General features: G+C 39.5%; 1 protein-coding gene across 1 annotated transcript in view; it reads right to left on the minus strand.

Annotated features, from left to right (window-relative positions):
* ENAH (enabled homolog (Drosophila)) overlaps window positions 1-15,259 on the minus strand; it is a gene marked incomplete at its 5' end in the record, with an annotated part of 181,415 nt that overhangs the window by 35,637 nt on the left and 130,519 nt on the right. The gene's annotated exons all lie outside the window — the stretch shown is intronic.

Here is a 15,259-nt window from a genome sequence, read left to right on the forward strand (position 1 = left end):
AGTAATATACATAATTCATTCATCTCACATGTTAAAAAAGTCAACTACAAAATAAAATTATAAAAAATACACTGACATTATGATTTATTTCTTATTGGAGTACCTCATTTTTTCCAGCAGAAGCAATGTAAGACCCTTCCAAGCTTTAAGACTACACAAAGCTCTATTAAACTGAGCATAACACAGTTGGGGGTGGGAGGGAAGGGTGTCATGCTCTGTAGCCAAAAGTAAGAGGGGCATGTCAGCAGCAGTTTACTGCGATTCACTAGGCAATCACAATTTTCATGTTCAGCAGCTGACCATGAATACCACTCAGAACAAATAAAAACAAACAAACAAAAAACTGAAACTCATTTAGAGTGCATTTTAAAAGAAATTAAGGTTAAAAAAATCCATTTAATATTCTTGTTCAGCTGTCTTCTTACACTCTGGCAGATTTTACATTTATTGTATATTATACGCCAGTGTTGTGCAAATTGTAACATGACAACTGGCCACACATTAAAATTATCTTGGTATACTTCTGCACCACAAAAGAGTTGCTGTTTTGCTGTTTAACAAGCAACTTTTCTGTAGCTAATCTGCCATTTTTATCCAGGGATAAACTGGTTTAATGCCTGGAATGTTAGGAGTGTGAGATGCTCATAAACAGTATGCAATAAATGTAATGTCTGTTTGGGGCCTTATACCACTGATCAGGTTAAGAAACACTTTTGATCATGGCAATAGAAAGACATTTGTAACATTTACAAATATTTTTTAAAAGATTGTTAAAATATAAAGTATTGAACAAGCATTATAAAGTAACAATATTTAGGCTCTTTGTCATCAAGTTTTTGTGAGCTTGCTTACCTACAGCTAATTGTAAAGGCATATCTTGACTAACATAAAAAAGTTTTTTTTTAAAGAGTATGTTTACCAGCCTATGCTAAAATTCACCGCACGTGAAAACCTGCATGAAGTGAAGTACAATGTGCCTTATCTACACTAGTTTTAGAACAAACTGGTTCTGGAAAGTTATAGCTAACTCATGCTCAAATACCCTATTTTCCAAGTCAAGAGAAACTTAGAAGCTGTGTCTACTTAAACAACTGTTTTGCTGCCTACAACTCTGAAAATACTGAAATGCTAATCCTTGTTTCCACTTTAATTCTGTATCCACTCTTTCAGGCCTCTTAAGTGCTGCACAATTTATTTAATAAATGAAAATTGGTACAGAACGAAGCAAAAAAAAGAAAAAGCCCCTGAAGAAACTTAATCAGGGATACCAAAAGCCTCTAACTACAATTAACTATTTAAGAAAATACTGCATTTCATTCAGACACAGCTAGGACTAGTATTCCACATTACTAGATGACTAGACTTTTGAAAATGGATTGTTTAAAAAGGTAAGAATTTTTGAAAAATATCCCAAACATTTTTCTCTTCCTTTTTCATTAACTCTGAGAATGTGCCTTCTCATCCCCTATAAAAGAGATTAGCTTCACAAGGCATCAAACAACCCCCAAAATCTTCTATTGTTAAAACAGTTTCTCTTTCAACCAGAGGTGAATTTTAATCTAGGTTTCCAAGGAAAGTAGCCTAATGCAATACTGTTTTACTACAGTTATGATTACATTAAACTGCTCTTTTCACTATTAAATTGCCAACTTAGTAAACATGTATGTATTCTCTCTGGACAATCTATGCAGTCGAAACGCTACAAAAATTATTTTTAAAATCTGCCATTCATGCCATCTTGAAGTCAAAAGTTAATTATACTGTCCACTGGGGTTAAATTATTCTAATTATATTTTAAAATTTGGATTAATCCAAACCTATTAGCTGATTTACTCCAAAAGTCAAGAGCAGGTATTGTAAAACTAAATAGCATGGTGTAAGTCTTTCATAATACAAATATATCAATACATATACAGATATAGAAATATATTTACAGATTTCAAAAATATCAAATCATGCTAGCCCTACTGTGCAGCCTAATTATAAAAACTAAAATTTTCAGATCTCCTTTCTGTTAGCCCTTTCATAGAATCACAGAAAGTGAGAGTTGGAAGGGACCTCAGGAAGTCTTCTAGTCCAGGGGTGAGCAAAATATGGCCTACAGGCCGGATCCAGCCTACCAGGCCATTCTGTCTGGCCCGCAGGGTCCCTAAAAACATTTAGAAAATTAATATTTATCTGCTTCTAGCTGCTTGTCAAAGATGACAGGAGACAGGGGTAGTAGGACCCAGGGGAAGCCAGCAGCAGAATACAGCAGGCAATGGTAGGACACACCCAGGCAGTGTTGGGTGTGTGGGTGAGTATGGTGGGGTGTGTGAGGCAGTGTGGGTACCAGGGTTGAGGTGTGATTGGGGCTTGGGTGGGTTGGATGTGTGCATGTGAGGGGCTTTCTCTCCCCTTCCCCCTGGTTCTCCCCTCCCACCCACCCATTGTGACCTGATTGAGCCTAGCCCCTCCTCAGATTGAGGGGAGGGAGGGGGTGAAAGGGAATTGCCACTGCCTGGCTCGCAGTGTGCTGCAAAGGCAGGGAAAACATTTGCCACTGCTGGCAGGAAGCAAGACAGGCCCCTAGGACAGGGGAAGAGGGGACAGGGAGCAGAGCCTGGCACCTTTGGTCTCTGCCCACACCTGTCTGGCAGGGCTGCACCAATCTCTCACTCATTCCTACTGCTGCTCTCATCCCACCTGTCTGTCCAGAGAGGCTTTGTGAACAACCAAGCTCCACATGCTCACTTGCCTAGCCATATACAAGCAGGATCAGAGTGAGCTGCAGGTAGAGCCCCACTCCCCTCAATGCTGCAGCTTCCCCTCCCTATCTGCTGCCCAGAGCGCTGCAGTGGGGACAGGAAGAGGAGTCATTAGAGGCTGGGGCAGGCCAGCAGTTCCCTGGGTAGCGGCAGCAGTGGCAGCAGCAGCACCAGCCGCCCTGCCCGGAAGTTGTGCCTGGTGGCAGGAGCTGGTACCCTCTAGCAGCAGAGGCTAGGAGCACAGCACACACTACCTACCCCAGGTGGGAGCAGGCAGGACTTAGCCCCATGCAGATGCAATTAATTGGTGGATGCCTGCCTGCAGGCCAGATCCCATGAGCTTGCAGGCCAGATCCAGCCCATGAGCTGTATTTTGCCCATCCCTGGTCTAGCCAGGTCTTAAAAGCTTCCATGGATGGAGATACTACAACCTCTCTGGGCAGCCTCTTCCAGTGCTTTACTATCCTTACTATTTAGCTTCAAGCTAAAGAATACATGAAATGACAGGACTTTTTAACTAGCTTCACTCCTCCAAACAAGCCTGAAGAATGGCTCCCCAACTAGAACTACACCACCAAACGCAAACCAGGCAGGCCTTACTAGTTACCAGCCCTCACAAACCCTCTCCCCAGAGAGCAATAGCTTCCTGCTCCTCTCCAAAGCAGGGCTCCCACTCAAACTACACTGCTGGCCTGTTGGCTGGTACTGCGCTGCTCACTGTCACGTTGCTAACTTTTACCAAGCCTAACCTTCTGCTTAGGCAAGCCCCACCTCCTTACTTGCACTACAATCAACCCCAATTGCAGTGTGAGTAAGAAGAGAAGACAGCATTGGGACAAAGAGCTACGGTTTTCTTCAGAAAGTATGAAAAGATACAGGTTTGTCAGTTGAAGACATAGGTATGTCCTCATGCCTGAGAAAAGATGTTTATTTTTGCCAGAAGGGTCCAATCAAAAACTGCAAAAGAGGAGCCTATGTAGTCGGAATCCCCAATATGGGAACTGTCCATGGAAGCCAACTCTCGTCTGAGCTGGCTTCCCAATGAGTTCCTTAATAAAGTGTTTCCGTACAGCTGTCAAACTTCAAAAGTCATTAAGACCCAATGGTATTAATACTGACCTGATCATCTTGAACCTGAGATCCTAATACTAAAGATTTTTTCTTCCACAATGAAGACAAGGGAAAGTTAGAAGATTAACCCAGGCTGTCACTTTTGTGGAAAAGACCCATGCATTGGCTCTGAACCTCAGAAACCAGCAGCATATTAAAACCACTATTTTATCCAAAGCAGCCTCCAAATCCACTTGAAATCTATTTATGCAAACCTAGCAAGATAAACTAAAAAACACTTCCTAAATCAGAGATCTCTTGTAAAATACTTAGATCTGCAGGGCTTTCCTACCCAGAGCTATCCTTTAAAAAGTAATGCTTAATACTGTTTAAGCAGCTATTTTTCCACATGGTCCCATTTCCTTATTGGAGACACGCTGTTTCTTTCCCTTCCTGTAAAGGAGAGAGAGAACCACCAAACCTTATGAGAAATCTGGTCCTATTTTTTTTTAATCAGGCATTAGAACTAAAGTGCACTCAAGGGAGCTGCACCGGCTGAACAGAATGGTTCACAGCTGAAGTAACTCCAACAGCTGCCAAATCTATAGCCAAACCATGACAAATAGAGAGTCAGTAAAATTACTTCATGAAAAGTCTAGGCCAACAATTAATTCCAACTCAAATTAACACATTTCGTCTTAAATTTTTAGAAAATTCATTTTGTATGCACAAGGTACTAAATGTTTTGGGGAAAAGATAAAAAGTCAAGGACAAAACAGAACTCAACCTTAACCTGAACTGTGACCAGCAACTTTCTGAATTATCACCTTTTAAAACATATACACCCCACCTTGACTTTTGTTTCTTTTACATTTGATTTCAACATGTAGACCAGTGATCCCTGACCTTAACGGACCCACCCCTTGCTGGGCTTGAGGCACCCCTCAACAGACTCCAGGCACTCCCATCCATAATTTTTGTGAATTGTGTTGCACCCAATTTCAAAAACTAATTTATATATTACAGTACTTACCTCTTTACATAAGGGTTCGGTTGTACGGGTGAGGGAATCATCCAGGCAATCATGAATAAACCTGAGCCTGGCTTATCTGTTTACTTCCTCATACCTCATGGAACCCTTCAAAGGATCCGGTGGAACCCTAGGGTGCCCTCCCACCCTGGTTGAAAAATCACTGATGTTGACAAACTGAAGCAAATTTCAGGTACTTTATTTTATTCTAGAATATTAAACCAGCTACAGCATTAACATTTCTAATCAGCCAATAAAAGCTAATTTCCAGTGTAGTATATATGTAACTGCTATTATTTTAAGAAGCTTTGCTGCAATTTGAAAAGGTCACCTAACTTTGACTCACTGGCATGGTTCTGCAATTAGTGTTAAACATTTATACAAAAAACTGACAGATGAATTGGCATGGAAAGACTGGCTAGTGCACTTACTGACCTTGTCTTCAACCAAAAAGTATTGGAGAATAATTACCTCATATGGGATAAAAAGAACTGAAGGGTTACATCTCCAAAACAGAAAAACTTATACAGCAAGTCTGTTTTTGATATCAAAGTGAGAGTTCTATGGGAAAGGAAAATCAGCAAAGACATAGGTAGGAAAAGCCATCAAAATGTAATTTTAAAGCTCCAAATATATACCTGGATTAACATGCAGGACAGTAGAGAAATATTACTCTGGCCGAAGATGGACAGCACTAATAAAGAGGCTTACAGATAAAAGCAGGCCTAACTATATGATTTTTATCTTAAGCATAGTACTTCAAAGCTTAGATTCTTCCATGCTTCTAATGCTAAGTTTAATATATAAATTCCTACATCACTGCTGTTACTTAAGTAGTTGCCTGGTTTTATGCTGGTGTCTTGAGTAATCCAATTGTGGCATTCTTAGTTGATACATACAATTCAGATAATTCTGTTATTTGAATTCTTGTTATTTTCATTATATTTATAAAAACTCCTTTGATATGTGTGGCCTCTCAAACATGCAACAGCACAGATTTTCAAAGTTAATACTGATTTCCCATTGTCATTACACGGCAAAAAGCAGGAAAGGAGCCAGGAGACACACTAAAGATATTAGGGAGCTATTGAAAAAGAAATATACATACAATGGAGGAACTGCTCAGCAACCAGGGCAGAATACACCTGTATCACCAGGGCCTTGCAGATACGAGACACAGAAAGCTAAGGCAGGTATGCAGATCAAGCTGGCAACCAGTATTGAAGACAACAAAAAGTCCTTCTACAGATACATAGGCAGCAAGAAAAGGTCATGCTCCACTGTGGGACCCTACTGAATACCCAGGGGCAGCCCAGTCAATGGCTGCAAAAAGGCAGAACTCCTAAATACATACTTTGTGTCGGTATTCCTGAAATCCAACAGGGGCTGCTCACCTGACCAGAGGCCCAGGGAACATGGGGAAGGCAACAGAATACATTAAATCAGCCCAGAACAGGAGGGATCTTCTACAACACTTGGATGTTTTCAAGTCTGCTGGGCCAGATGACCTGTACTTGAGAGTCCTGAAAGAACTGGCCAAGCTTATAGCAGCACCACTGGCCAAGCTGTCTGAAAAGTCATGGAACTTGGAAGTGGTCCCGGACAACTGGAAGAAGGCCAATATGGTGCCCAACTTTAAGAAAAGGAAGAGGAGTGACCCCACAAACTTCAGACTGGTCAGTGTGACCTCGGTCCTGGGTAAAATCTTTGAAAAGTTGGTTAAGGAGGCCATCAGTTACAAGCTGGTAACGGATGGGGTGCTAAAAAACAACCAGCACAGCTCTGTCAAGGGTAGACCATGCCTGATGAACCTTGTGTACTTCTATAACCAGGTAACTAACCATCTGGATGAGGGACACAAGGTTGAAGTCATTTACTTAGACTTCAGTAAAGCCTTTGACTCTGTCTCCCATGGGATTCTCTCTAACAAACTGGAGAATACTGGCTGGACAACTGGCTTAGAGAACATTCCCAGAGAGTGGTAATCAATGGGATGGCCTCATCCTGGAGGGCTCTCTCTAGTGGACTGGACTTTTTGAAGGGTTCTTGGCTGGAGTCTTCTCAGGAGTCTTGGCTACAGGTTTTTCTGGAGTCTTGTCTGCTTTCTTAAAGAAAGTGTCCAAGGAAGTTGTTCTCCAGGGAGATGGGCAACACAGCTAACTTGTTCACTGGCATGGCATTATGTCGCATCAGATCAAGCACTGTTAAGTCAAAACTGACATCAGAAAGTTGAAACAGGGTTTCAACTTATAAATGTTGTAAGTGCAAAATGTTATAACTCAAAACTTTGTAAGTCAAGGACTGCCTGTACTGATCTTTAATTATTCTATCCTCCAGAATTTGTTCTAAGGCCTTCCATACTATTGGCTAGCAAGTATGTAGTTGCTCAGATCAGAAGGACTTTCTTCTATAACCTGAGGCTCATCAACTGAAAACAGGAAAGAGGGAAGAGACCTGGGGGTAGTGATCTGTCACAAAACAACTGAACCACCAATGTGAGACAACCAAGAAAAAGGCAAATGCAATCCTATCACATACTGGGTAAAGTACTTCATTTACTTAAATACAAGACAAGACAACTCATGATGAGACAACCCCCCCAATACTCAGATTCTATATATGGAAAATGTATATATGCGTTATAATTTTTCAGGTATAGAATCCAATTACTGGAGACTTACCTTGAATTTGTTACCCTCTTACTTCTTTGGGGGAGAATAAAACTGGGGGATCAGGTAGCCCCCCTACTTCCCTGCTCCCTGCCACTGCTACAGGAGGGAAATAAATCTGGTGGATCAGATAGCCCTCCCCCAACACTTCCCTTCAACTTCTTCCTACTGCAATCCATTCCCCTGCTCCCTACCATTCAAAACTTGTTCTTCCTGAGCACATGAAACTGAGGGGCAAATTTGAAAATTCGGACCTTGAAATAAACATACCTACAGTTATCTGCATATGTTCAAAGACTTAGTTCATCCAGAATTGAGGTACTCCATAAATATACTTTAAAGCAGCACTTTTGTACCTACTTACTTATATACAATACACTTGATCTGAGCCTTCAAGAGGCTGAAAAGTGACGTGATATTTATTCAAAGACAAAATGCTCATCACTTACCAAGCCACAGTGACCCCACAACTCAGTACTGCTTAGTATACGCGTGTACTCCAGATATTCCTCCCCATCAAACAGAAGATCCACGTGCTAATTAGCCCCCACTCATGACTGCAACCAGTTGTTCCTGTCACAAGTCCTGGGATCCTACCAAATATTAGATGCAAATGAGATGCAGGACAACCTGGTCCAGCTTCACCTTATGGAGAGCAGGGCCACACTAATCATATGCAACAGGCTGAGGGGGAAGAGGCAAAAGAGGGATACTGAGTGAACAGTTTGGGACCCTGTTTGGCAATGTCTGCCATACATTTAAGGTTAGTGAAGAAACAGGAATCACTGGAAATGGGAAAGAAAGGCACAGCTCAGCTATGAGAGTGAAGAGGAAGTCAAAACAAATGCAATGTAGTGACAACCATGACTTGAAGAGTTGGTGCTGAGGGGGAGTGTGGTCTATTGACACAACCATTTCTTCTATTCAGATGGACTACAATGACTTATCCTTGTGGCAGGTTCCTATCAGCATGGGCCATGTGTATTATAGTCACACTCAGTGTTGCATTTAAATCTACTTCTCAGCTGGTTTTCATGACAAAGCATTTATTTTTGCCAGCAGTTTAATGACAGACAATGTATTTAATGAAGTTTCTTTGTACAGTTACTTCTCACTTAACATCATAGTTACGTTCTTGAAAAATGTAACTTTAAGCAAAAAGATGTCAAGCGAATCCAATTATGTCACAGTAGTTACCTAGTAGCAGGTGGTGGCCAAATGTTATAAATGAACATTGTGCAACTTTAAAAGAGTACGTCCTCTAATAAATTAGCGACATAATAACAAAACAACATTAACAAGGACAACGTTAAGTGAGGAGTACCTGTAAGCAAATGTAAGGCAAGAAGCTTACCTTCCCCCCCATGCTACTTGTGGGGCGGGGGGGAACCCTTCTCTTGTACTGGAATAAATACAGGATAGCTAATAAAAGAGAGGGAGCTATTACTGATGTGTGTACAAGGCACCAGGTATCATATGGAATTTTCTATGTAAATTCTGGTAACCCATATTAAAAAGAAATGTATTCCAACTGGAACAAGTACAGAGGAAGGCTCCTACAATCATCAGAAGCGTAGAGAACCTACCCCTATGACAGGAGACTAAAAGAGATCGTTTTGCTATGCTAATTTACCCATATATTGAGAGGGCACAGGATTGTTTTGCATAATCATATTGGTAGGTAAACAACAGAGAGGGAACATGAGGGAGAAAGCAAGCTATTTAAACTTAGACATATGTTGGCACAAAAGCAAATCTGTATCTAGGGCTGTCAAGCTATTAAAAAATGTAATCGTGATTAAAAAATGAGTTGCAATTAATCGTGATTTTAACTGAACAGCTAAAAACTCCAAATTATGGGCAGAAAAACTCAAAATTATGCAAGTAATGTGTATGGTTGGAGGGGTGTTTATGGGGGGCAATTTGTGAAGGTGTGGGGGGATGTGGGGATGTGTGTGGGTTTTGGAGCCGGGGAAGGGGGTTCCCCACAGGGGGATCAGGAGCCCCAGGAGGGGAGATCCCCACACTCCCTAGCAGGATGCCCAACTTGAGCGACAGAGCTGCCCTGGGTCCAGGATACACCCCCCACCCAAGCATGGCCCCAGAGGCAATGGGCTCACTCCATCCTTGCCCCAGCAATGGTGGCCATAGGCTGCCTGGGCTGGGACAGTTGCTCCAGCCCCAGCTCAGATCCAAAATTCCTCACCTACCTGCTCAATGTATTCCAGACAGTCCTGACCCACCTCAAGGCCAAGCTGTGGAGCCCAAGCATGCTAGAAAATCCTACCATGGCCCAGCACCACCTTCCCAAAATCCCCAGCACTGCCAGCCTAGCTGCTTGGGGCCCTGCATGGGGGTTTTGTGGGGTGGGTGTGCCCCCCCCCCACCTGCTGTAGCTGCCTGGAGCCCACACCTAGGCTGCCCTGTGGCCCTTCTGGACTGCCACCGCTGCCCCACTGGGAGGCCCAGAGACAGCAGAATGGTGGCAGGGCAGGGCAGGACAATCCGGGTGCAGGCTCCAAAACCACATGCACAATTAACATGTTAAAAAAATGAACACATTAATTCGTTCTTGAGTTAACTGTGCACATTAACACCAATTAATTGACAGCCCTAGTATTAAACTTTTCACAAATAAATTTAGGTTGGAGTTAGATTTCTAACCATGAAAAGAGTCAAGTTCTGGAACAGTGGGTTGGAGAGGCAGGAAAACTTAATTGATTTAAAATTGTCGTTTGACAAAACTAGACTCAATAACTTCCAATCCTACATCCTAATTAATGCTGATTAAAGATAATTAATGCTGAGTTAAAACCTGATTTTTTATCTTTGTTTTCTACTTTAAATCATTAATCTAAATTTAAAGATTTAAGAAAGGGTAAGATTTCAAAAGAGAAATGTGGTTCAAATAATAGAAACCAAGAGTCAAAGTCTCAATACTGTTCTTAAACTGGCAACATATATTGGATTAATTGTAGCAACTGAGGATATTGTAATACCTAGAAAAGTTCTGTAATTGTCTTAAGGAATACTACCTGATTTTGAAGAAAGGGTAATGTAGTAATTTCTCTCTCTCTCTCAAGGAATGCAAGACTACTTAGCTGAAACAGTGCTTCACAATATGATAGACATGTCAATGTTATCCAACATCACTACTAAGTTACATTCTGATCAAAATATGCCTATTGGATCCAGATAAAGACAGTTATTCCATTAAGGCTTAAAAAGCCAGACTCAACAGGAATGGCCTTCTTAGGAAAAGGTCTAGTATGAATGGAAAGCCAGAATTTTTTGTCAGCAAATGGAAGAAGTTCTTAAGTCTCATTACGGCGTAAATATTTTTTGAAAACACAAATCTTGCTTAATACTCGTTTAAGGTTTTAATTGATACTTCAGTCCATTATTACCATCCATCACACAAAAGGCATCATCTCCCTCCCAGTTTGCTTTCTTACTTTCTTCCTCCATTTCTTTTGTCCCAGGCCATTATCACACAAGTTTTAATGCATGCATTATTTTTTCTCATGTGAGATTTCATACATAAAATTATGTTCAGTCAGAAAATCAATGTTCTGAAATACAACAAAAAAATGGGCTACCTAAATTATACTAGGGATAATCTTAGCCCCACAACAATTGCTATGCCTCCTGCATGACATCCGCCTATAGGACACAAGTTGTGCAGTGTGCCTCTAAGATATGTATGTCAATCATATCCTGTTACAGCACTCTACTGACACTTTAAGTTGTTGTTTAAATTTGGTTTACCTCTTGAAAAAGTCAGCCAATAATTTCAATTACAACCTGAAGCTAATTACAACCAAGTCAAGTCAAGGTTGAATACAGAAATTTTAAAGAATGATAAGTGTTGTTAAAGTTTAGAATAAATACATTCCTTTTCAAATTGTCCAATCTATTTTCAAGTCAACCTTTTTTCAAGTGACAAGAATCCAACAATCTACCACTTTCCAGAATTAAGCTCAAAAATATTAGTGAGGACTCAAAATAGTTTTATATATAAGGGCTGTACAGTAGTGTAGTTATATGTTATGATTATTCTTCCCCCTCTTAGAAACTTTATCTCAATGAACAGAATATAGACAAAAACTACAGCAGATCTTTACAACATTTAACACTAATAACAAAACACCTTACATACATTCTCCTGAAAAAGCAAATCAGATTTTTGAGTACTTACAACAGGAGCCGGTCAACCTTTGGTCCATTACCTCTCTGAAAGACAATGGGAGGCCTATATGTTTTCATTGCTCCTACAATCTATACACTTATTTTCTGCCTATGGAGTTCCTGTTCTCTTTATAAATACTTGTTTGAAGTGGTGATGATTTCCAAGCTATTTATAAATCTTAGCCAATGAGTTTCCTACTGACATATGAGACATTGGCACAGTAATTGATTTACATGCCTCACATTATATTATTTATCACTGCTAAAATAGGTGGTACAATATTATACACATGAGTAATACAAAGAGGTATGGCATGACCTAATATTATATTTTAACATGGACGTTATAATACCAATCTGTTTGGAAATCATTTAATATATACAGATGCCTATTGGAGAATGTGCCTGCCAGCCAATGAAGTGCACTCAGCAGCTTTTCACTTTCCTACTGAGTTAAGTCTCCTGTTTTTAACTACCATTACCTCCATGAAAAAACTAAGGACAATCCACTTTGGCTATAGTTACGAAATTAAGTTATGTAAGTTTTCCTCAAAAGTGCAGGTTAATATATATCTGTAAAACTGTAGCCACAATCGCTTTTGAGATCCATTATTGATCTTATGTAAATGAATGCTGGTAAAAAATATACGCTGTGCCTTCAGTTTGCTTGGTTATTCTCTGTAATACTAGGTACAAACGCTAACAATCACATGCTAATATTTTGGAAAAACTTCGGTAAACCAAACAAAAGTAGGACTACCAACTTTGGATGGTAACATGAAAACTGCCCAGACTTAAGTATTTCAATACTGATTTGACTATATAATGTAAAACTACAGGTAGAAAAATAATTCAAAATACTATGGATTGCAAAGTTAGTGCTAGTGGCTTTACAGATGATTACATCATTAACTGTAGATCCACATCCATGAGGACCAACAGTAAGAAGTATTCACCTTAAAGAAGTATTTTTACTTTAATTTATGCTTTATGCATTTGAACCCGAGAGTATTAGATTATAAATTTCTTGTGGACTACTGAAAAGACATTCAAAGGACAAAATTGTAACTAAAATACTTTAGAACATTTTATTTTTAATCTCACTCAGTGCTCAACACTGTTATGAAGTGAATGAATATATTTTAGGAATTTAAGTGATGTGACAGAGGGAATCTGTCACTAATGGCCCAATATTAGCAAACACTCAGCATTCTCCCTGCCTGATCTCTAAATATAAAAGAAACAGATCACCTCCACTGGATAAATCAACACTGGTTAGGAAAAAACAGGAGAACAACAAAATAAAAACTTGCTAAGTGTTGTCTCTCAAAAATGCAGTTTCTTAATATAAAAACTAATACTAGGAAGTACTTTACAACAAAATCTTTACACCAAGTAACTATATTCTAGAATAGCAGGTGCCTGCATATAGATAGCATTTTCACTACTCCACTGCCATTATTAAATCTGCTACATAATATGGCAGTCACTGTTACGATGACAAAAAAGAATCTTGGAACTCTTAATTCAATTGAATTACAAAGTATGCTTATGATTAAGAAAATTAGTAATTTCTTCTGTGTTAAAAGATACAAAGTAGATTCTACTCTTTATGTCTGTACAGGAGACAATATATGTTTATATCGCTTACCTGAGTGCACTTTAATACAACACATCTCTATCCCTAAATACACATAACCAACCAGGTATTGGAACCAACCTGTCTTCTGTACGGAGCAGCAACATTATACATTTAAGGATAACCTTAATATATCATTAAAATCCAAGACTTAAGCATGACTTTTTGTCTAATAAATTCATCTTATTAGCTGGGCCACTGGAGAACAGCTTTATTTGTTTCAAAATTCATTCACTTTTAATGTTCTCAAGTAGCAGAAACCTTGGTTAACTGGCCAGCTAAATGTTGGCTCTGAGCATTGTGCCCTGTATCTAAAGGCTAGAAGTGTCAGACATCTGTAAATACATTCAAACCATATAGAGAACCCTACTTTCTTCTCACACGTTCACTGCTCCCTCAATTATCCAAAGTCTATTCCTGAATATTATAATGGATTTTCACTGTGATAGAAAAGTCTGTGGGAGTCTAAAACTTGTTAACACCAACAATTAAGTTTAAAAATTAAGTTTTTTAAATCAATTTAAAAAATACAGTTACTGTAGTAGAAAAACTTAAAAAGGATTTTAAAATGACAAAATCTAGTTAGTGGGCACTCATATACAGTCTTTGAAAAAAAAATTAAAAAGCATTCACAAAGCAATTTTCCTGCTACAATAGGACTAGTAAAGGCATACTGAAAACTGTGCCAAAAATTAACTTTCTAAAACTTCACAAAGCAATGAAATGGGAAATGGAAGTAATGTTGCATATTAACAGGAAGAAAATGAAATCTCTTCTATTTGGCACCAGAACTCCATTTGCTACTGCTTTTCGTACTAATGTATTTTCTCAAAAAAAAAATTCTGGGGCAAGGTAATGACCTGTATTAAGAGTTATTTACATCTTGTTTCTTTGAAATATGGTTTGAGATTACACATTTCAAATAATTATAGCAGAAGCCAGAATCTTCACGTGGTTAAATTCCTTACCCCTCTGCAAACATGAGGGTTTAGGAAGTAACTGGGGGTTTATGAAGCTTCTCTGATGAGCTCTGTGGCACTACTGATCAGCTCTAGTCGACTAGAGAAGCAGAGCCTTTTGAAATAAAAGCTGTAACAAAGAGCCCAATAGTTCATTCTTACTTCCACATCCCCACTGAGAATTAAGTAGGTTGTGAACAACCCAAGTGTGAATGGTCTGGATTCTACTGTACTGAGGTTGTTTAGATAAAAATAACAGAATCAAATAAGTAATTTCTTCATGTGGTTAGCTCCTGATCAATGATCAATATTAAATCCAGATGGTAACAGGAAGATTATTTATGTTAAATATAAATAAATCATTTTCAAAAACAAGACAACCTTAAATAAAGGGACCCTAATCTAGATATAGGAAATGTCATACTGTAGAAAGGTGCATAATGCTATGATTTTTTAATGTCAATTGTATGTTCAGTATGCACTGCTACTGAGTCAAATGTAGATGATGAATTACAGTTTATTATAAATTATCCACCATCTGGTTCAATTGACAACTTCAAAATAAAATGCATGGAGAAAATAAAACCAGAGTTAAATACCTGAATTCTTTAAAATTAGCTTTTCATTACTATTTTTATATTGCATTTAATATTAAAACATATTGGGATTCTCAAAATACTGCACGCTGTTGGCAGAGAATACCCTGTCCACAGAATACAACACAAGCAGGGAAGCTGACATGGGCGACTGGTGCCCCCCGAGTCTGGAGGGGCACCAAATCACTGCGGGGAGGGTGCAGAGGGGAGAGTCCCCCCCATGGCCGATCACCAAGCCAGCAGCAAAACTGGAAGTGTACTTCTGGTTTTGTGGCTGGCACTGCCAGGGGGTGCGTGGCCGATCTCAGGGGATGTACGTACACCTGCGTGCACCCCCTATGCATCACCAATGGAAGCTGAGCCCATTTCCCAATATTAATT

This window comes from Crocodylus porosus, unplaced genomic scaffold (assembly GCF_001723895.1).
Source record: "Crocodylus porosus isolate Cpor-Errol unplaced genomic scaffold, CroPor_comp1, whole genome shotgun sequence".
In the NCBI taxonomy this organism is placed as follows: Eukaryota; Metazoa; Chordata; order Crocodylia; family Crocodylidae; genus Crocodylus; species Crocodylus porosus.